This window comes from Procambarus clarkii, chromosome 3, assembly GCF_040958095.1.
Source record: "Procambarus clarkii isolate CNS0578487 chromosome 3, FALCON_Pclarkii_2.0, whole genome shotgun sequence".
Lineage (NCBI taxonomy): Eukaryota > Metazoa > Arthropoda > Malacostraca > Decapoda > Cambaridae > Procambarus > Procambarus clarkii.
The window spans coordinates 62,857,665-62,882,598 of record NC_091152.1 but is presented as its reverse complement, the minus strand read 5'-3'; the positions used below and the strand labels follow the sequence as shown (position 1 = coordinate 62,882,598).

At 48.0% G+C, this 24,934-nt stretch overlaps 1 protein-coding gene across 1 annotated transcript in view; it reads right to left on the bottom strand.

Annotated features, from left to right (window-relative positions):
• Positions 1–24,934, bottom strand: part of LOC138369125 (uncharacterized) — a 68,283-nt gene that overhangs the window by 18,426 nt on the left and 24,923 nt on the right. The window lies entirely within an intron of this gene.

Sequence of the window (24,934 nt, the reverse complement as noted above, 5' to 3'; positions counted from 1 at the left end):
GACACAACCCAACACTGTTGGCTACGACACAACCCAACACTGTTGGCTACGACACAACGCAACACTGTTGGCTACGACACAACCCAACACTGTTGGCTACGACACAACCCAACACTGTTGGCTACGACACAACCCAACACTGTTGGCTACGACACAACCCAACATTGTTGGCTACGACACAACCCAACACTGTTGGCTACGACACAACCCAACACTGTTGGCTACGACACAACCCAACACTGTTGGCTACGACACAACCCAACACTGTTGGCTACGACACAACCCAACACTGTTGGCTACGACACAACCCAACACTGTTGGCTACGACACAACCCAACACTGTTGGCTACGACACAACCCAACACTGTTGGCTACGAAACAACCCAACACTGTTGGCTACGACACAACCCAACACTGTTGGCTACGACACAACCCAACACTGTTGGCTACGCACAACCCAACACTGTTGGCTACGACACAACCCTACACTGTTGACTACGACACAACCCAACACTGTTGGCTACAACACATACCAACACTGTTGACTACGACACAACCCTAGACTGTTGGCTACGGCACATAGCAACACTGTTGACTACGACACATACCAACACTGTTGGCTACAACACATATCAACACTGTTGACTACGACACAACCAAACACAGTTGGCTACAACACAACCCAACACTGTTGGCTACGACACAACCCAACACTGTTGGCTACAACACAACCCAACACTGTTGCCTACCACACAACCCTAGACTGTTGGCTACGACACAACCCAACACTGTTGACTACGACACATACCAACACTGTTGAATACGACACAACCCTACACTGTTGGCTACGACACAACCCAACACTGTTGACTACGACACAACCCAACACTGCTGACTACGACACAACCCAACACTGTTGGCTATGCCACAACCCAACACTGTTGGCTACGACACAACCCAACACTGTTGACTATGACACAACCCAACACTGTTGGCTACGACACAACCCAACACTGTTGACTATGACACAACCCAACACTGCTGACTACGACACAACCCTACACTGTTTACTACGACACAACCCAACACTGTTGACTACGACACAACCCTACACTGTTGGCTACGACACAACCCAACACTGTTGACTACGACACAACCCAACACTGTTGGCTACGACACAACCCAACACTGTTGGCTACGACACAACCCAACACTGTTGACTATGACACAACCCAACACTGCTGACTACGACACAACCCTACACTGTTGGCTACGACACAACCCAACACTGTTGACTACGACACAACCCAACACTGTTGGCTACGACACAACCGAACACTGTTGGCTACGACACAACCCAACACTGTTGGCTACGACACAACCCAACACTGTTGGCTACGACACAACCCTACACTGTTGACTACGACACAACCCAACACTGTTGGCTACGACACAACCGAACACTGTTGGCTACGACACAACCCAACACTGTTGGCTACGACACAACCCAACACTGTTGGCTACGACACAACCCTACACTGTTGGCTACGACACAACCCAACACTGTTGACTACGACACAACCAAACACTGTTGGCTACGACACAACCCAACACTGTTGGCTACGACACAACCCAACACTGTTGACTACGACACAACCCAACACTGTTGGCTACGACACAACCCAACACTGTTGGCTACGACACAACCAAACACTGTTGGCTACGACACAACCCAACACTGTTGGCTACGACACAACCCAACACTTTTGGCTACGACACAACCCAACACTGTTGGCTACGACACAACCCAACACTGTTGGCTACGACACAACCCAACACTGTTGGCTACGACACAACCCAACACTGTTGGCTACGGCACATAGCAACACTGTTGGCTACGACACATACCAACACTGTTGGCTACGACACAACCCAACACTGTTGACTACGATACAACCCAACACTGTTGGCTACGACACAACCCAACACTGTTGACTACGACACAACCCAACACTGTTGGCTACGACACAACCCAACACTGTTGACTACGACACAACCCAACACTGTTGGCTACGACACAACCCATCACTGTTGGCTACGACACAACCCAACACTGTTGGCTACGACACAACCCAACACTGTTGGCTACGACACAACGCAACACTGTTGGCTACGACACAACCCAACACTGTTGGCTACGACACAACCCAACACTGTTGGCTACGACACAACCCAACACTGTTGGCTACGACACAACCCAACATTGTTGGCTACGACACAACCCAACACTGTTGGCTACGACACAACCCAACACTGTTGGCTACGACACAACCCAACACTGTTGGCTACGACACAACCCAACACTGTTGGCTACGACACAACCCAACACTGTTGGCTACGACACAACCCAACACTGTTGGCTACGACACAACCCAACACTGTTGGCTACGACACAACCCAACACTGTTGGCTACGAAACAACCCAACACTGTTGGCTACGACACAACCCAACACTGTTGGCTACGACACAACCCAACACTGTTGGCTACGCACAACCCAACACTGTTGGCTACGACACAACCCTACACTGTTGACTACGACACAACCCAACACTGTTGGCTACAACACATACCAACACTGTTGACTACGACACAACCCTAGACTGTTGGCTACGGCACATAGCAACACTGTTGACTACGACACATACCAACACTGTTGGCTACAACACATATCAACACTGTTGACTACGACACAACCAAACACAGTTGGCTACAACACAACCCAACACTGTTGGCTACGACACAACCCAACACTGTTGGCTACAACACAACCCAACACTGTTGCCTACCACACAACCCTAGACTGTTGGCTACGACACAACCCAACACTGTTGACTACGACACATACCAACACTGTTGAATACGACACAACCCTACACTGTTGGCTACGACACAACCCAACACTGTTGACTACGACACAACCCAACACTGCTGACTACGACACAACCCAACACTGTTGGCTATGCCACAACCCAACACTGTTGGCTACGACACAACCCAACACTGTTGACTATGACACAACCCAACACTGTTGGCTACGACACAACCCAACACTGTTGACTATAATACAACCCAACACTGCTGACTACGACACAACCCTACACTGTTGGCTACGACACAACCCAACACTGTTGACTACGACACAACCCTACACTGTTGGCTACGACACAACCCAACACTGTTGACTTCGACACAACCCAACACTGTTGGCTACGACACAACCCAACACTGTTGGCTACGACACAACCCAACACTGTTGACTATGACACAACCCAACACTGCTGACTACGACACAACCCTACACTGTTGGCTACGACACAACCCAACACTGTTGACTACGACACAACCCAACACTGTTGGCTACGACACAACCGAACACTGTTGGCTACGACACAACCCAACACTGTTGGCTACGACACAACCCAACACTGTTGACTACGACACAACCCAACACTGTTGGCTACGACACAACCCAACACTGTTGGCTACGACACAACCCAACACTGTTGGCTACGGCACATAGCAACACTGTTGGCTACGACACAACCCAACACTGTTAGCTACGTCACAACCCAACACTGTTGATTACGACACAACCCAACACTGTTGACTACGACACAACCCAACACTGTTGACTACGACACAACCCAACACTGTTGGCTACGACACAACCCAACACTGTTGACTACGACACAACCCAACACTGTTGGCTACGACACAACCCAACACTGTTGGCTACGACACAACCCAACACTGTTGAATACGACACAACCCAACACTGTTGACTACGACACAACCGAACACTGTTGGCTACGACACAACCCAACACTGTTGGCTACGACACAACCCTACACTGTTGGCTACAACACATACCAACACTGTTGACTACGACACAACCCTAGACTGTTGGCTACGGCACATAGCAACACTGTTGACTACGACACATACCAACACTGTTGGCTACAACACATACCAACACTGTTGACTACGACACAACCAAACACAGTTGGCTACAACACAACCCAACACGGTTGGCTACGACACAACCCAACACTGTTGGCTACAACACAACCCAACACTGTTGGCTACCACACAACCCTAGACTGTTGGCTACGACACAACCCAACACTGTTGACTACGACACATACCAACACTGTAGAATACGACACAACCCTACACTGTTGGCTACGACACAACCCAACACTGTTGGCTACAACACAACCCAACACTGTTGGCTACGACACAACCCTAGACTGTTGGCTACGGCACATAGCAACACTGTTGACTACGACAAATACCAACACTGTTGAATACGACACAACCCTACACTGTTGGCTACGACACAACCCAACACTGTTGACTACGACACAACCCAACACTGCTGACTACGACACAACCCAACACTGTTGGCTATGCCACAACCCAACACTGTTGGCTACGACACAACCCTACACTGTTGACTACGACACAACCCAACACTGCTGACTACGACACAACCCAACACTGTTGGCTACGACACAACCCAACACTGTTGACTACGACACAACCCAACACTGTTGGCTACGACACAACCCAACACTGTTGGCTACGACACAACCCAACACTGTTGGCTACGACACAACCCAACACTGTTGGCTACGACACAACCCAACAATGTTGGCTACGACACAACCCAACACTGTTGGCTACGACACAACCCAACACTGTTGACTACGACACAACCCAACACTGTTGGCTACGACACAACCCAACACTGTTGGCTACGACACAACCCAACACTGTTGGCTACGGCACATAGCAACACTGTTGGCTACGACACAACCCAACACTGTTAGCTACGTCACAACCCAACACTGTTGATTACGACACAACCCAACACTGTTGACTACGACACAACCCAACACTGTTGACTACGACACAACCCAACACTGTTGGCTACGACACAACCCAACACTGTTGACTACGACACAACCCAACACTGTTGGTTACGACACAACCCAACACTGTTGGCTACGACACAACCCAACACTGTTGAATACGACACAACCCAACACTGTTGACTACGACACAACCGAACACTGTTGACTACGACACAACCCAACACTGTTGGCTACGACACAACCCAACACTGTTGGCTACGAAACAACCCAACACTGTTGGCTACGACACAACCCAACACTGTTGGCTACGACACAACCCAACACTGTTGGCTACGCACAACCCAACACTGTTGGCTACGACACAACCCTACACTGTTGACTACGACACAACCCAACACTGTTGGCTACAACACATACCAACACTGTTGACTACGACACAACCCTAGACTGTTGGCTACGGCACATAGCAACACTGTTGACTACGACACATACCAACACTGTTGGCTACAACACATATCAACACTGTTGACTACGACACAACCAAACACAGTTGGCTACAACACAACCCAACACTGTTGGCTACGACACAACCCAACACTGTTGGCTACAACACAATCCAACACTGTTGCCTACCACACAACCCTAGACTGTTGGCTACGACACAACCCAACACTGTTGACTACGACACATACCAACACTGTTGAATACGACACAACCCTACACTGTTGGCTACGACACAACCCAACACTGTTGACTACGACACAACCCAACACTGCTGACTACGACACAACCCAACTATGTTGGCTATGCCACAACCCAACACTGTTGGCTACGACACAACCCAACACTGTTGACTATGACACAACCCAACACTGTTGGCTACGACACAACCCAACACTGTTGACTATGACACAACCCAACACTGCTGACTACGACACAACCCTACACTGTTGGCTACGACACAACCCAACACTGTTGACTACGACACAACCCTACACTGTTGGCTACGACACAACCCAACACTGTTGACTTCGACACAACCCAACACTGTTGGCTACGACACAACCCAACACTGTTGGCTACGACACAACCCAACACTGTTGACTATGACACAACCCAACACTGCTGACTACGACACAACCCTACACTGTTGGCTACGACACAACCCAACACTGTTGACTACGACACAACCCAACACTGTTGGCTACGACACAACCGAACACTGTTGGCTACGACACAACCCAACACTGTTGGCTACGACACAACCCAACACTGTTGACTACGACACAACCCAACACTGTTGGCTACGACACAACCCAACACTGTTGGCTACGACACAACCCAACACTGTTGGCTACGGCACATAGCAACACTGTTGGCTACGACACAACCCAACACTGTTAGCTACGTCACAACCCAACACTGTTGATTACGACACAACCCAACACTGTTGACTACGACACAACCCAACACTGTTGACTACGACACAACCCAACACTGTTGGCTACGACACAACCCAACACTGTTGACTACGACACAACCCAACACTGTTGGCTACGACACAACCCAACACTGTTGGCTACGACACAACCCAACACTGTTGAATACGACACAACCCAACACTGTTGACTACGACACAACCGAACACTGTTGGCTACGACACAACCCAACACTGTTGGCTACGACACAACCCTACACTGTTGGCTACAACACATACCAACACTGTTGACTACGACACAACCCTAGACTGTTGGCTACGGCACATAGCAACACTTTTGACTACGACACATACCAACACTGTTGGCTACAACACATACCAACACTGTTGACTACGACACAACCAAACACAGTTGGCTACAACACAACCCAACACGGTTGGCTACGACACAACCCAACACTGTTGGCTACAACACAACCCAACACTGTTGGCTACCACACAACCCTAGACTGTTGGCTACGACACAACCCAACACTGTTGACTACGACACATACCAACACTGTAGAATACGACACAACCCTACACTGTTGGCTACGACACAACCCAACACTGTTGGCTACAACACAACCCAACACTGTTGGCTACGACACAACCCTAGACTGTTGGCTACGGCACATAGCAACACTGTTGACTACGACAAATACCAACACTGTTGAATACGACACAACCCTACACTGTTGGCTACGACACAACCCAACACTGTTGACTACGACACAACCCAACACTGCTGACTACGACACAACCCAACACTGTTGGCTATGCCACAACCCAACACTGTTGGCTACGACACAACCCTACACTGTTGACTACGACACAACCCAACACTGCTGACTACGACACAACCCAACACTGTTGGCTACGACACAACCCAACACTGTTGACTACGACACAACCCAACACTGTTGGCTACGACACAACCCAACACTGTTGGCTACGACACAACCCAACACTGTTGGCTACGACACAACCCAACACTGTTGGCTACGACACAACCCAACAATGTTGGCTACGACACAACCCAACACTGTTGGCTACGACACAACCCAACACTGTTGACTACGACACAACCCAACACTGTTGGCTACGACACAACCCAACACTGTTGGCTACGACACAACCCAACACTGTTGGCTACGGCACATAGCAACACTGTTGGCTACGACACAACCCAACACTGTTAGCTACGTCACAACCCAACACTGTTGATTACGACACAACCCAACACTGTTGACTACGACACAACCCAACACTGTTGACTACGACACAACCCAACACTGTTGGCTACGACACAACCCAACACTGTTGACTACGACACAACCCAACACTGTTGGCTACGACACAACCCAACACTGTTGGCTACGACACAACCCAACACTGTTGAATACGACACAACCCAACACTGTTGACTACGACACAACCGAACACTGTTGACTACGACACAACCCAACACTGTTGACTACAACACAACCCAACACTGTTTACTACGACACAACCCAACACTGTTGGCTACGACACAACCCAACACTGTTGGCTACGGCACATAGCAACACTGTTGGCTACGACACATACCAACACTGTTGGCTACGACACAACCCAACACTGTTGACTACGATACAACCCAACACTGTTGACTACGACACAACCCAACACTGTTGGCTACGACACAACCCAACACTTTTGGCTACGACACAACCCAACACTGTTGGCTACGACACAACCCATCACTGTTGGCTACGACACAACCCAACACTGTTGGCTACGACACAACCCAACACTGTTGGCTACGACACAACCCAACACTGTTGGCTACGACACAACCCAACACTGTTGGCTACGACACAACCCAACACTGTTGGCTACGACACAACCCAACACTGTTGGCTACGACACAACCCAACACTGTTGGCTACGACACAACCCAACACTGTTGGCTACGACACAACCCAACACTGTTGGCTACGACACAACCCAACACTTTTGGCTACGACACAACCCAACACTGTTGGCTACGACACAACCCAACACTGTTGGCTACGACACAACCCAACACTGTTGGCTACGACACAACCCAACAATGTTGGCTACGACACAACCCAACACTGTTGGCTACGACACAACCCAACACTGTTGGCTACGACACAACCCAACACTGTTGGCTACGACACAACCCAACACTGTTGGCTACGACACAACCCAACACTGTTGGCTACGACACAACCCAACACTGTTGGCTACGACACAACCCTACACTGTTGACTACGACACAACCCAACAGTGTTGGCTACAACACATACCAACACTGTTGACTACGACACAACCCTAGACTGTTGGCTACGGCACATAGCAACACTGTTGACTACGACACATACCAACACTGTTGGCTACAACACATACCAACACTGTTGACTACGACACAACCAAACACAGTTGGCTACAACACAACCCAACACGGTTGGCTACGACACAACCCAACACTGTTGGCTACAACACAACCCAACACTGTTGGCTACCACACAACCCTAGACTGTTGGCTACGACACAACCCAACACTGTTGACTACGACACATACCAACACTGTTGAATACGACACAACCCTACACTGTTGGCTACGACACAACCCAACACTGTTGGCTACAACACAACCCAACACTGTTGGCTACGACACAACCCTACACTGTTGGCTACGACACAACCCAACACTGTTGACTACGACACAACCCAACACTGCTGACTACGACACAACCCAACACTGTTGGCTATGCCACAACCCAACACTGTTGGCTACGACACAACCCTACACTGTTGACTACGACACAACCCAACACTGCTGACTACGACACAACCCAACACTGTTGGCTACGACACAACCCAACACTGTTGACTACGACACAACCCAACACTGTTGGCTACGACACAACCCAACACTGTTGGCTACTACACAACCCAACACTGTTGGCTACGACACAACCCAACACTGTTGGCTACGACACAACCCAACACTGTTGGCTACGACACAACCCAACACTGTTGGCTACGACACAACCCAACACTGTTGACTACGACACAACCCAACACTGTTGGCTACGACACAACCCAACACTGTTGGCTACGACACAACCCAACACTGTTGGCTACGGCACATAGCAACACTGTTGGCTACGACACAACCCAACACTGTTAGCTACGTCACAACCCAACACTGTTGATTACGACACAACCCAACACTGTTGACTACGACACAACCCAACACTGTTGACTACGACACAACCCAACACTGTTGGCTACGACACAACCCAACACTGTTGACTACGACACAACCCAACACTGTTGGCTACGACACAACCCAACACTGTTGGCTACGACACAACCCAACACTGTTGAATACGACACAACCCAACACTGTTGACTACGACACAACCGAACACTGTTGACTACGACACAACCCAACACTGTTGACTACAACACAACCCAACACTGTTTACTACGATACAACCGAACACTGATGGCTACGACACAACCCAACTTTGTTGGCAACGACAGATACCAACACTATTGACTAAATCTGTTTGACTGTTCATATTGATAAAAATGAGTTTCCTGTTGGGTTATTTGTGGACCTGCGTAAGGCTTTTGACACTGTCAACCACCTAATCCTTCTTCTTAAATTACATCATTATGGAGTCAGAGGACACTCCCTACAATACCTCAAATCTTACCTTACTGACAGGCTCCAGTATGTTTCTGTGAATAATTCAATTTCTCCCACGCTACCCATCAACATCGGTGTTCCTTAGGGCAGCATACTTGGCCCTCTCCTCTTTCTCATCTACATTAATGACCTTCCAAATGCCTCCCAACACCTCAAACCAATTCTATTTGCTGACGACACAACCTTCATTTACTCCAATCCTGACCCCCTTGCTCTAAATGCCACAGTAAATACTGAGCTAAATAAAGTCCATCTTTGGCTAACTGCCAACAAACTCTCCCTTAACATTGACAAAACTTTCTATATTCTGTTTGGCAATAAATCCTGTAATCAAATAAATCTCAGAATAAACAGTACCCAAATTTGTAACAAAATAGATGGCATATTCCTTGGCGTTCTCATTGACGTGAAGCTGAATTTCCAGGGACACATTTTAATATATCAAAAAAAGTTTCAAAAACTGTTGGCATTCTTTCTAAGATCAGATATTATGTACCCCGCCCTGCCCTGGTGACGCTCTATTACTCCCTCATCTATCCATATCTCAACTATGGTATTTGTGCTTGGGGTTCTACTACCCAAAATCATTTATGTCCTCTAATTACTCAACACAAAGCTGCTATTAGGACAATATCCAACTCTGGCCCCGGACATCACTCGGTACCCCTACTCAAATCTCTGAATATGTTGGACATTAAGTCACTACACATTCTCTCATATGTATTATACATATATAAAACGCTGAACTGTAATGCCAATCCTGACCTCAAAAGCTTCATTGAAGGTTGTAACGGAACCTATGAGCACCACACCAGAAGCAAATACAGTTTTGATATTCCAAGAGTACGACTTAATCAAACAAGAAATGCTCTACAAATCAAGGGACCCAGAATGTGGAATGACCTTCCCAACCATGTTAAAGACTGTACCTCTCTCCACCAATTTAAGATAAAAACGAAGCACTACCTAAGAAATTCCCTGTAACCTACCTTACCCCTCTATTGTCAACCCATGTCTGTTTTTCTTAAACAACGCTGTTTGTCGACCTAATTGTATTTGTGCTGCTTTTTCAAACATGTTCCCCCCTTTCCTATTTTTATTTTTATTTGTTCTCAACACATTTTACACTTTAAACTCAATTAGTTTTAGGTTTTAGTCATTAAAGTTTTTTCTGCCTGAAACGCATTGCGTAATAGTGGCTTTAGGCACTGTATGTACTAGCTCTATCTATAAATCTATCAATTTTTGTAAATATCTCTTGTATGTATGTACCTTACCTGAATAAACATTTATTTATTTATTTATTTACTACAACGCAACGCAACACTGTTGGCTACGCCACAACCCAACACTGTTGGCTACGCCACAACCCAACACTGTTGGCTACGCTACAACCCAACACTGTTGGCTGCGCCACAACCCAACACTGTTGGCTACGACACAACCCAACACTGTTGGCTACGACACATACCAACACTGTTGGCTACGACACAACCCTACACTGTTGACTACGACACAACCCAACACTGCTGGCTACGACACAACCCTACACTGTTGGCTACGACACAACCCTACACTGTTGACTACGACACAACCCAACACTGTTGGCTACAACACATACCAACACTGTTGACTACGACACAACCTTAGACTGTTGGCTACGGCACATAGCAACACTGTTGACTACGACACATACCAACACTATTGGCTACAACACATACCAACACTGTTGACTACGACACAACCCAACACAGTTGGCTACAACACAACCCAACACTGTTGGCTACGACACAACCCAACACTGTTGGCTACAACACAACCCAACACTGTTGGTTACGACACAACCCTAGACTGTTGGCTACGACACAACCCAACACTGTTGACTACGACACATACCAACACTGTTGAATACGACACAACCCAACACTGTTGGCTACGACACAACCCAACACTGTTGGCTACAACACAACCCAACACTGTTGGCTACGACACAACCCTAGACTGTTGGCTACGGCACATAGCAACACTGTTGACTACGACACATACCAACACTGTTGAATACGACACAACCCTACACTGTTGGCTACGACACAACCCAACACTGTTGACTACGACACAACCCAACACTGCTGACTACGACACAACCCAACACTGTTGGCTATGCCACAACCCAACACTGTTGGCTACGACACAACCCAACACTGTTGGCTACGACACATACCAACACTGTTGGCTACGACACAACCCTACACTGTTGACTACGACACAACCCAACACTGCTGGCTACGACACAACCCTACACTGTTGGCTACGACACAACCCTACACTGTTGACTACGACACAACCCAACACTGTTGGCTACAACACATACCAACACTGTTGACTACGACACAACCTTAGACTGTTGGCTACGGCACATAGCAACACTGTTGACTACGACACATACCAACACTATTGGCTACAACACATACCAACACTGTTGACTACGACACAACCCAACACAGTTGGCTACAACACAACCCAACACTGTTGGCTACGACACAACCCAACACTGTTGGCTACAACACAACCCAACACTGTTGGTTACGACACAACCCTAGACTGTTGGCTACGACACAACCCAACACTGTTGACTACGACACATACCAACACTGTTGAATACGACACAACCCAACACTGTTGGCTACGACACAACCCAACACTGTTGGCTACAACACAACCCAACACTGTTGGCTACGACACAACCCTAGACTGTTGGCTACGGCACATAGCAACACTGTTGACTACGACACATACCAACACTGTTGAATACGACACAACCCTACACTGTTGGCTACGACACAACCCAACACTGTTGACTACGACACAACCCAACACTGTTGACTACGACACAACCCAACACTGCTGACTACGACACAACCCAACACTGTTGGCTATGCCACAACCCAACACTGTTGGCTACGACACAACCCTACACTGTTGGCTACAACACATACCAACACTGTTGACTACGACACAACCCTAGACTGTTGGCTACGGCACATAGCAACACTGTTGACTACGACACATACCAACACTGTTGGCTACAACACATACCAACACTGTTGACTACGACACAACCAAACACAGTTGGCTACAACACAACCCAACACGGTTGGCTACGACACAACCCAACACTGTTGGCTACAACACAACCCAACACTGTTGGCTACCACACAACCCTAGACTGTTGGCTACGTCACAACCCAACACTGTTGACTACGACACATACCAACACTGTAGAATACGACACAACCCTACACTGTTGGCTACGACACAACCCAACACTGTTGGCTACAACACAACCCAACACTGTTGGCTACGACACAACCCTAGACTGTTGGCTACGGCACATAGCAACACTGTTGACTACGACAAATACCAACACTGTTGAATACGACACAACCCTACACTGTTGGCTACGACACAACCCAACACTGTTGACTACGACACAACCCAACACTGCTGACTACGACACAACCCAACACTGTTGGCTATGCCACAACCCAACACTGTTGGCTACGACACAACCCTACACTGTTGACTACGACACAACCCAACACTGCTGACTACGACACAACCCAACACTGTTGGCTACGACACAACCCAACACTGTTGACTACGACACAACCCAACACTGTTGGCTACGACACAACCCAACACTGTTGGCTACGACACAACCCAACACTGTTGGCTACGACACAACCCAACACTGTTGGCTACGACACAACCCAACAATGTTGGCTACGACACAACCCAACACTGTTGGCTACGACACAACCCAACACTGTTGACTACGACACAACCCAACACTGTTGGCTACGACACAACCCAACACTGTTGGCTACGACACAACCCAACACTGTTGGCTACGGCACATAGCAACACTGTTGGCTACGACACAACCCAACACTGTTAGCTACGTCACAACCCAACACTGTTGATTACGACACAACCCAACACTGTTGACTACGACACAACCCAACACTGTTGACTACGACACAACCCAACACTGTTGGCTACGACACAACCCAACACTGTTGACTACGACACAACCCAACACTGTTGGTTACGACACAACCCAACACTGTTGGCTACGACACAACCCAACACTGTTGAATACGACACAACCCAACACTGTTGACTACGACACAACCGAACACTGTTGACTACGACACAACCCAACACTGTTGGCTACGACACAACCCAACACTGTTGGCTACGAAACAACCCAACACTGTTGGCTACGACACAACCCAACACTGTTGGCTACGACACAACCCAACACTGTTGGCTACGCACAACCCAACACTGTTGGCTACGACACAACCCTACACTGTTGACTACGACACAACCCAACACTGTTGGCTACAACACATACCAACACTGTTGACTACGACACAACCCTAGACTGTTGGCTACGGCACATAGCAACACTGTTGACTACGACACATACCAACACTGTTGGCTACAACACATATCAACACTGTTGACTACGACACAACCAAACACAGTTGGCTACAACACAACCCAACACTGTTGGCTACGACACAACCCAACACTGTTGGCTACAACACAACCCAACACTGTTGCCTACCACACAACCCTAGACTGTTGGCTACGACACAACCCAACACTGTTGACTACGACACAAACCAACACTGTTGAATACGACACAACCCTACACTGTTGGCTACGACACAACCCAACACTGTTGACTACGACACAACCCAACACTGCTGACTACGACACAACCCAACTATGTTGGCTATGCCACAACCCAACACTGTTGGCTACGACACAACCCAACACTGTTGACTATGACACAACCCAACACTGTTGGCTACGACACAACCCAACACTGTTGACTATGACACAACCCAACACTGCTGACTACGACACAACCCTACACTGTTGGCTACGACACAACCCAACACTGTTGACTACGACACAACCCTACACTGTTGGCTACGACACAACCCAACACTGTTGACTTCGACACAACCCAACACTGTTGGCTACGACACAACCCAACACTGTTGGCTACGACACAACCCAACACTGTTGACTATGACACAACCCAACACTGCTGACTACGACACAACCCTACACTGTTGGCTACGACACAACCCAACACTGTTGACTACGACACAACCCAACACTGTTGGCTACGACACAACCGAACACTGTTGGCTACGACACAACCCAACACTGTTGGCTACGACACAACCCAACACTGTTGACTACGACACAACCCAACATTGTTGGCTACGACACAACCCAACACTGTTGGCTACGACACAACCCAACACTGTTGGCTACGGCACATAGCAACACTGTTGGCTACGACACAACCCAACACTGTTAGCTACGTCACAACCCAACACTGTTGATTACGACACAACCCAACACTGTTGACTACGACACAACCCAACACTGTTGACTACGACACAACCCAACACTGTTGGCTACGACACAACCCAACACTGTTGACTACGACACAACCCAACACTGTTGGCTACGACACAACCCAACACTGTTGGCTACGACACAACCCAACACTGTTGAATACGACACAACCCAACACTGTTGACTACGACACAACCGAACACTGTTGGCTACGACACAACCCAACACTGTTGGCTACGACACAACCCTACACTGTTGGCTACAACACATACCAACACTGTTGACTACGACACAACCCTAGACTGTTGGCTACGGCACATAGCAACACTGTTGACTACGACACATACCAACACTGTTGGCTACAACACATACCAACACTGTTGACTACGACACAACCAAACACAGTTGGCTACAACACAACCCAACACGGTTGGCTACGACACAACCCAACACTGTTGGCTACAACACAACCCAACACTGTTGGCTACCACACAACCCTAGACTGTTGGCTACGACACAACCCAACACTGTTGACTACGACACATACCAACACTGTAGAATACGACACAACCCTACACTGTTGGCTACGACACAACCCAACACTGTTGGCTACAACACAACCCAACACTGTTGGCTACGACACAACCCTAGACTGTTGGCTACGGCACATAGCAACACTGTTGACTACGACAAATACCAACACTGTTGAATACGACACAACCCTACACTGTTGGCTACGACACAACCCAACACTGTTGACTACGACACAACCCAACACTGCTGACTACGACACAACCCAACACTGTTGGCTATGCCACAACCCAACACTGTTGGCTACGACACAACCCTACACTGTTGACTACGACACAACCCAACACTGCTGACTACGACACAACCCAACACTGTTGGCTACGACACAACCCAACACTGTTGACTACGACACAACCCAACACTGTTGGCTACGACACAACCCAACACTGTTGGCTACGACACAACCCAACACTGTTGGCTACGACACAACCCAACACTGTTGGCTACGACACAACCCAACAATGTTGGCTACGACACAACCCAACACTGTTGGCTACGACACAACCCAACACTGTTGACTACGACACAACCCAACACTGTTGGCTACGACACAACCCAACACTGTTGGCTACGACACAACCCAACACTGTTGGCTACGGCACATAGCAACACTGTTGGCTACGACACAACCCAACACTGTTAGCTACGTCACAACCCAACACTGTTGATTACGACACAACCCAACACTGTTGACTACGACACAACCCAACACTGTTGACTACGACACAACCCAACACTGTTGGCTACGACACAACCCAACACTGTTGACTACGACACAACCCAACACTGTTGGCTACGACACAACCCATCACTGTTGGCTACGACACAACCCAACACTGTTGAATACGACACAACCCAACACTGTTGACTACGACACAACCGAACACTGTTGACTACGACACAACCCAACACTGTTGACTACAACACAACCCAACACTGTTTACTACGACACAACCCAACACTGTTGGCTACGACACAACCCAACACTGTTGGCTACGGCACATAGCAACACTGTTGGCTACGACACATACCAACACTGTTGGCTACGACACAACCCAACACTGTTGACTACGATACAACCCAACACTGTTGACTACGACACAACCCAACACTGTTGGCTACGACACAACCCAACACTTTTGGCTACGACACAACCCAACACTGTTGGCTACGACACAACCCATCACTGTTGGCTACGACACAACCCAACACTGTTGGCTACGACACAACCCAACACTGTTGGCTACGACACAACCCAACACTGTTGGCTACGACACAACCCAACACTGTTGGCTACGACACAACCCAACACTGTTGGCTACGACACAACCCAACACTGTTGGCTACGACACAACCCAACACTGTTGGCTACGACACAACCCAACACTGTTGGCTACGACACAACCCAACACTGTTGGCTACGACACAACCCAACACTTTTGGCTACGACACAACCCAACACTGTTGGCTACGACACAACCCAACACTGTTGGCTACGACACAACCCAACACTGTTGGCTACGACACAACCCAACAATGTTGGCTACGACACAACCCAACACTGTTGGCTACGACACAACCCAACACTGTTGGCTACGACACAACCCAACACTGTTGGCTACGACACAACCCAACACTGTTGGCTACGACACAACCCAACACTGTTGGCTACGACACAACCCAACACTGTTGGCTACGACACAACCCTACACTGTTGACTACGACACAACCCAACAGTGTTGGCTACAACACATACCAACACTGTTGACTACGACACAACCCTAGACTGTTGGCTACGGCACATAGCAACACTGTTGACTACGACACATACCAACACTGTTGGCTACAACACATACCAACACTGTTGACTACGACACAACCAAACACAGTTGGCTACAACACAACCCAACACGGTTGGCTACGACACAACCCAACACTGTTGGCTACAACACAACCCAACACTGTTGGCTACCACACAACCCTAGACTGTTGGCTACGACACAACCCAACACTGTTGACTACGACACATACCAACACTGTTGAATACGACACAACCCTACACTGTTGGCTACGACACAACCCAACACTGTTGGCTACAACACAACCCAACACTGTTGGCTACGACACAACCCTACACTGTTGGCTACGACACAACCCAACACTGTTGACTACGACACAACCCAACACTGCTGACTACGACACAACCCAACACTGTTGGCTATGCCACAACCCAACACTGTTGGCTACGACACAACCCTACACTGTTGACTACGACACAACCCAACACTGCTGACTACGACACAACCCAACACTGTTGGCTACGACACAACCCAACACTGTTGACTACGACACAACCCAACACTGTTGGCTACGACACAACCCAACACTGTTGGCTACTACACAACCCAACACTGTTGGCTACGACACAACCCAACACTGTTGGCTACGACACAACCCAACACTGTTGGCTACGACACAACCCAACACTGTTGGCTACGACACAACCCAACACTGTTGACTACGACACAACCCAACACTGTTGGCTACGACACAACCCAACACTGTTGGCTACGACACAACCCAACACTGTTGGCTACGGCACATAGCAACACTGTTGGCTACGACACAACCCAACACTGTTAGCTACGTCACAACCCAACATTGTTGATTACGACACAACCCAACACTGTTGACTACGACACAACCCAACACTGTTGACTACGACACAACCCAACACTGTTGGCTACGACACAACCCAACACTGTTGACTACGACACAACCCAACACTGTTGGCTACGACACAACCCAACACTGTTGGCTACGACACAACCCAACACTGTTGAATACGACACAACCCAACACTGTTGACTACGACACAACCGAACACTGTTGACTACGACACAACCCAACACTGTTGACTACAACACAACCCAACACTGTTTACTACGATACAACCGAACACTGATGGCTACGACACAACCCAACTTGTTGGCAACGACAGATACCAACACTATTGACTAAATCTGTTTGACTGTTCATATTGATAAAAATGAGTTTCCTGTTGGGTTATTTGTGGACCTGCGTAAGGCTTTTGACACTGTCAACCACCTAATCCTTCTTCTTAAATTACATCATTATGGAGTCAGAGGACACTCCCTACAATACCTCAAATCTTACCTTACTGACAGGCTCCAGTATGTTTCTGTGAATAATTCAATTTCTCCCACGCTACCCATCAACATCGGTGTTCCTTAGGGCAGCATACTTGGCCCTCTCCTCTTTCTCATCTACATTAATGACCTTCCAAATGCCTCCCAACACCTCAAACCAATTCTATTTGCTGACGACACAACCTTCATTTACTCCAATCCTGACCCCCTTGCTCTAAATGCCACAGTAAATACTGAGCTAAATAAAGTCCATCTTTGGCTAACTGCCAACAAACTCTCCCTTAACATTGACAAAACTTTCTATATTCTGTTTGGCAATAAATCCTGTAATCAAATAAATCTCAGAATAAACAGTACCCAAATTTGTAACAAAATAGATGGCATATTCCTTGGCGTTCTCATTGACGTGAAGCTGAATTTCCAGGGACACATTTTAATATATCAAAAAAAGTTTCAAAAACTGTTGGCATTCTTTCTAAGATCAGATATTATGTACCCCGCCCTGCCCTGGTGACGCTCTATTACTCCCTCATCTATCCATATCTCAACTATGGTATTTGTGCTTGGGGTTCTACTTACCCAAAATCATTTATGTCCTCTAATTACTCAACACAAAGCTGCTATTAGGACAATATACAACTCTGGCCCCAGGACATCACTCGGTACCCCTACTCAAATCTCTGAATATGTTGGACATTAAGTCACTACACATTCTCTCATATGTATTATACATATATAAAACGCTGAACTGTAATGCCAATCCTGACCTCAAAAGCTTCATTGAAGGTTGTAACGGAACCTATGAGCACCACACCAGAAGCAAATACAGTTTTGATATTCCAAGAGTACGACTTAATCAAACTAGAAATGCTCTACAAATCAAGGGACCCAGAATGTGGAATGACCTTCCCAACCATGTTAAAGACTGTACCTCTCTCCACCAATTTAAGATAAAAACGAAGCACTACCTAAGAAATTCCCTGTAACCTACCTTACCCCTCTATTGTCAACCCATGTCTGTTTTTCTTAAACAACGCTGTTTGTCGACCTAATTGTATTTGTGCTGCTTTTTCAAACATGTTCCCCCCTTTCCTATTTTTATTTTTATTTGTTCTCAACACATTTTACACTTTAAACTCAATTAGTTTTAGGTTTTAGTCATTAAAGTTTTTTCTGCCTGAAACGCATTGCGTAATAGTGGCTTTAGGCACTGTATGTACTAGCTCTATCTATAAATCTATCAATTTTTGTAAATATCTCTGGTATGTATGTACCTTACCTGAATAAACATTTATTTATTTATTTATTTACTACAACGCAACGCAACACTGTTGGCTACGCCACAACCCAACACTGTTGGCTACGCCACAACCCAACACTGTTGGCTACGCTACAACCCAACACTGTTGGCTACGCCACAACCCAACACTGTTGGCTACGACACAACCCAACACTGTTGGCTACGACACATACCAACACTGTTGGCTACGACACAACCCTACACTGTTGACTACGACACAACCCAACACTGCTGGCTACGACACAACCCTACACTGTTGGCTACGACACAACCCTACACTGTTGACTACGACACAACCCAACACTGTTGGCTACGACACAACCCAACACTGTTGGCTACGACACAACCCAACACTGTTGGCTACGACACAACCCAACACTGTTGGCTACGACACAACCCAACACTGTTGGCTACGACACAACCCAACACTGTTGACTACGACACATACCAACACTGTTGAATACGACACAACCCTACACTGTTGGCTACGACACATACCAACACTGTTGACTACGACACAACCCAACACTGTTGACTACGACACATACCAACACTGTTGAATACGACACAACCCAACACTGTTGGCTACGACACATACCAACACTGTTGACTACGACACAACCCAACACTGTTGGCTACGACACATACCAACACTGTTGGCTACGACACAACCCAACACTGTTGACTACGACACATACCACACTGTTGAATACGACACAACCCAACACTGTTGGCTACGACACATACCAACACTGTTGACTACGACACAACCCTAGACTGTTGGCTACGGCACATAGCAACACTGTTGACTACGACACAACCCAACACTGTTGACTACGACACAACCCAACACTGTTGGCTACTGACACAACCCAACACTGTTGGCTACGACACAACCCAACACTGTTGGCTACGACACAACCCAACACTGTTGACTACGACACAACCCAACACTGTTGGCTACGACACAACCCAACACTGTTGGCTACGACACAACCCAACACTGTTGGCTACGACACAACCCAACACTGTTGACTACGACACAACCCAACACTGTTGGCTACGACACAACCCAACACTGTTGGCTACGACACAACCCAACACTGTTGGCTACGACACAACCCAACACTGTTGGCTACGACACAACCCAACACTGTTGACTACGACACAACCCAACACTGTTGGCTACGACACAACCCAACACTGTTGGCTACGACACAACCCAACACTGTTGGCTACGACACAACCCAACACTGTTGGCTACGACACAAGCCAACACTGTTGGCTACGACACATACCCACTGTTGGCTATGACACAACCCAACACTCTTGACTACGACACAACCCAACACTGTTGACTACGACACAACCCTACACTGTTGGCTACGACACAACCCAACACTGTTGGCTACGACACAACCCAACACTGTTGGCTACGGCACATAGCAACACTGTTGGCTACGACACATACCAACACTGTTGGCTATGACACAACCCAACACTCTTGACTACGACACAACCCAACACTGTTGACTACGACACAACCCTACACTGTTGGCTACGACACAACCCAACACTGTTGACTACGACACAACCCAGCACTGTTGGCTACGACACAACCTAACACTGTTGGCTACGACACAACCCAACACTGTTGACTACGACACATACCAACACTGTTGAATACGACACAACCCAACACTGTTGGCTACGACACAACCCAACACTGTTGGCTACAACACAACCCAACACTGTTGGCTACGACACAACCCTAGACTGTTGGCTACGGCACATAGCAACACTGTTGACTACGACACATACCAACACTGTTGAATACGACACAACCCTACACTGTTGGCTACGACACAACCCAACACTGTTGACTACGACACAACCCAACACTGCTGACTACGACACAACCCAACACTGTTGGCTATGCCACAACCCAACACTGTTGGCTACGACACAACCCAACACTGTTGACTACGACACAACCCAACACTGCTGACTACGACACAACCCTACACTGTTGGCTACGACACAACCCAACACTGTTGACTACGACACAACCCTACACTGTTGGCTACGACACAACCCAACACTGTTGACTACGACACAACCCAACACTGTTGGCTACGACACAACCCAACACTGTTGGCTACGACACAACCCAACACTGTTGGCTACGACACAACCCAACACTGTTGGCTACGACACAACCCAACACTATTGACTACGACACAACCCAACACTGTTGGCTACGACACAACCCAACACTGTTGGCTACGACACAACCCAACACTGTTGGCTACGACACAACCCAACACTGTTGGCTACGGCACATAGCAACACTGTTGGCTACGACACATACCAACACTGTTGGCTATGACACAACCCAACACTCTTGACTACGACACAACCCAACACTGTTGACTACGACACAACCCTACACTGTTGGCTACGACACAACCCAACACTGTTGACTACGACACAACCCAGCACTGTTGGCTACGACACAACCTAACACTGTTGGCTACGACACAACCCAACACTGTTGGCTACGACACAACCCAACACTGTTGGCTACGACACAACCCAACACTGTTGGCTACGACACAACCCAACACTGTTGGCTACGACACAACCCAACACTGTTGGCTACGACACAACCCAACACTGTTGGCTACGACACAACCCAACACTGTTGGCTACGACACAACCCTACACTGTTGACTACGACACAACCCAACAGTGTTGGCTACAACACATACCAACACTGTTGACTACGACACAACCCTAGACTGTTGGCTACGGCACATAGCAACACTGTTGACTACGACACATACCAACACTGTTGGCTACAACACATACCAACACTGTTGACTACGACACAACCAAACACAGTTGGCTACAACACAACCCAACACGGTTGGCTACGACACAACCCAACACTGTTGGCTACAACACAACCCAACACTGTTGGCTACCACACAACCCTAGACTGTTGGCTACGACACAACCCAACACTGTTGACTACGACACATACCAACACTGTTGAATACGACACAACCCTACACTGTTGGCTACGACACAACCCAACACTGTTGGCTACAACACAACCCAACACTGTTGGCTACGACACAACCCTACACTGTTGGCTACGACACAACCCAACACTGTTGACTACGACACAACCCAACACTGCTGACTACGACACAACCCAACACTGTTGGCTATGCCACAACCCAACACTGTTGGCTACGACACAACCCTACACTGTTGACTACGACACAACCCAACACTGCTGACTACGACACAACCCAACACTGTTGGCTACGACACAACCCAACACTGTTGACTACGACACAACCCAACACTGTTGGCTACGACACAACCCAACACTGTTGGCTACTACACAACCCAACACTGTTGGCTACGACACAACCCAACACTGTTGGCTACGACACAACCCAACACTGTTGGCTACGACACAACCCAACACTGTTGGCTACGACACAACCCAACACTGTTGACTACGACACAACCCAACACTGTTGGCTACGACACAACCCAACACTGTTGGCTACGACACAACCCAACACTGTTGGCTACGGCACATAGCAACACTGTTGGCTACGACACAACCCAACACTGTTAGCTACGTCACAACCCAACACTGTTGATTACGACACAACCCAACACTGTTGACTACGACACAACCCAACACTGTTGACTACGACACAACCCAACACTGTTGGCTACGACACAACCCAACACTGTTGACTACGACACAACCCAACACTGTTGGCTACGACACAACCCAACACTGTTGGCTACGACACAACCCAACACTGTTGAATACGACACAACCCAACACTTTTGACTACGACACAACCGAACACTGTTGACTACGACACAACCCAACACTGTTGACTACAACACAACCCAACACTGTTTACTACGATACAACCGAACACTGATGGCTACGACACAACCCAACTTTGTTGGCAACGACAGATACCAACACTATTGACTAAATCTGTTTGACTGTTCATATTGATAAAAATGAGTTTCCTGTTGGGTTATTTGTGGACCTGCGTAAGGCTTTTGACACTGTCAACCACCTAATCCTTCTTCTTAAATTACATCATTATGGAGTCAGAGGACACTCCCTACAATACCTCAAATCTTACCTTACTGACAGGCTCCAGTATGTTTCTGTGAATAATTCAATTTCTCCCACGCTACCCATCAACATCGGTGTTCCTTAGGGCAGCAT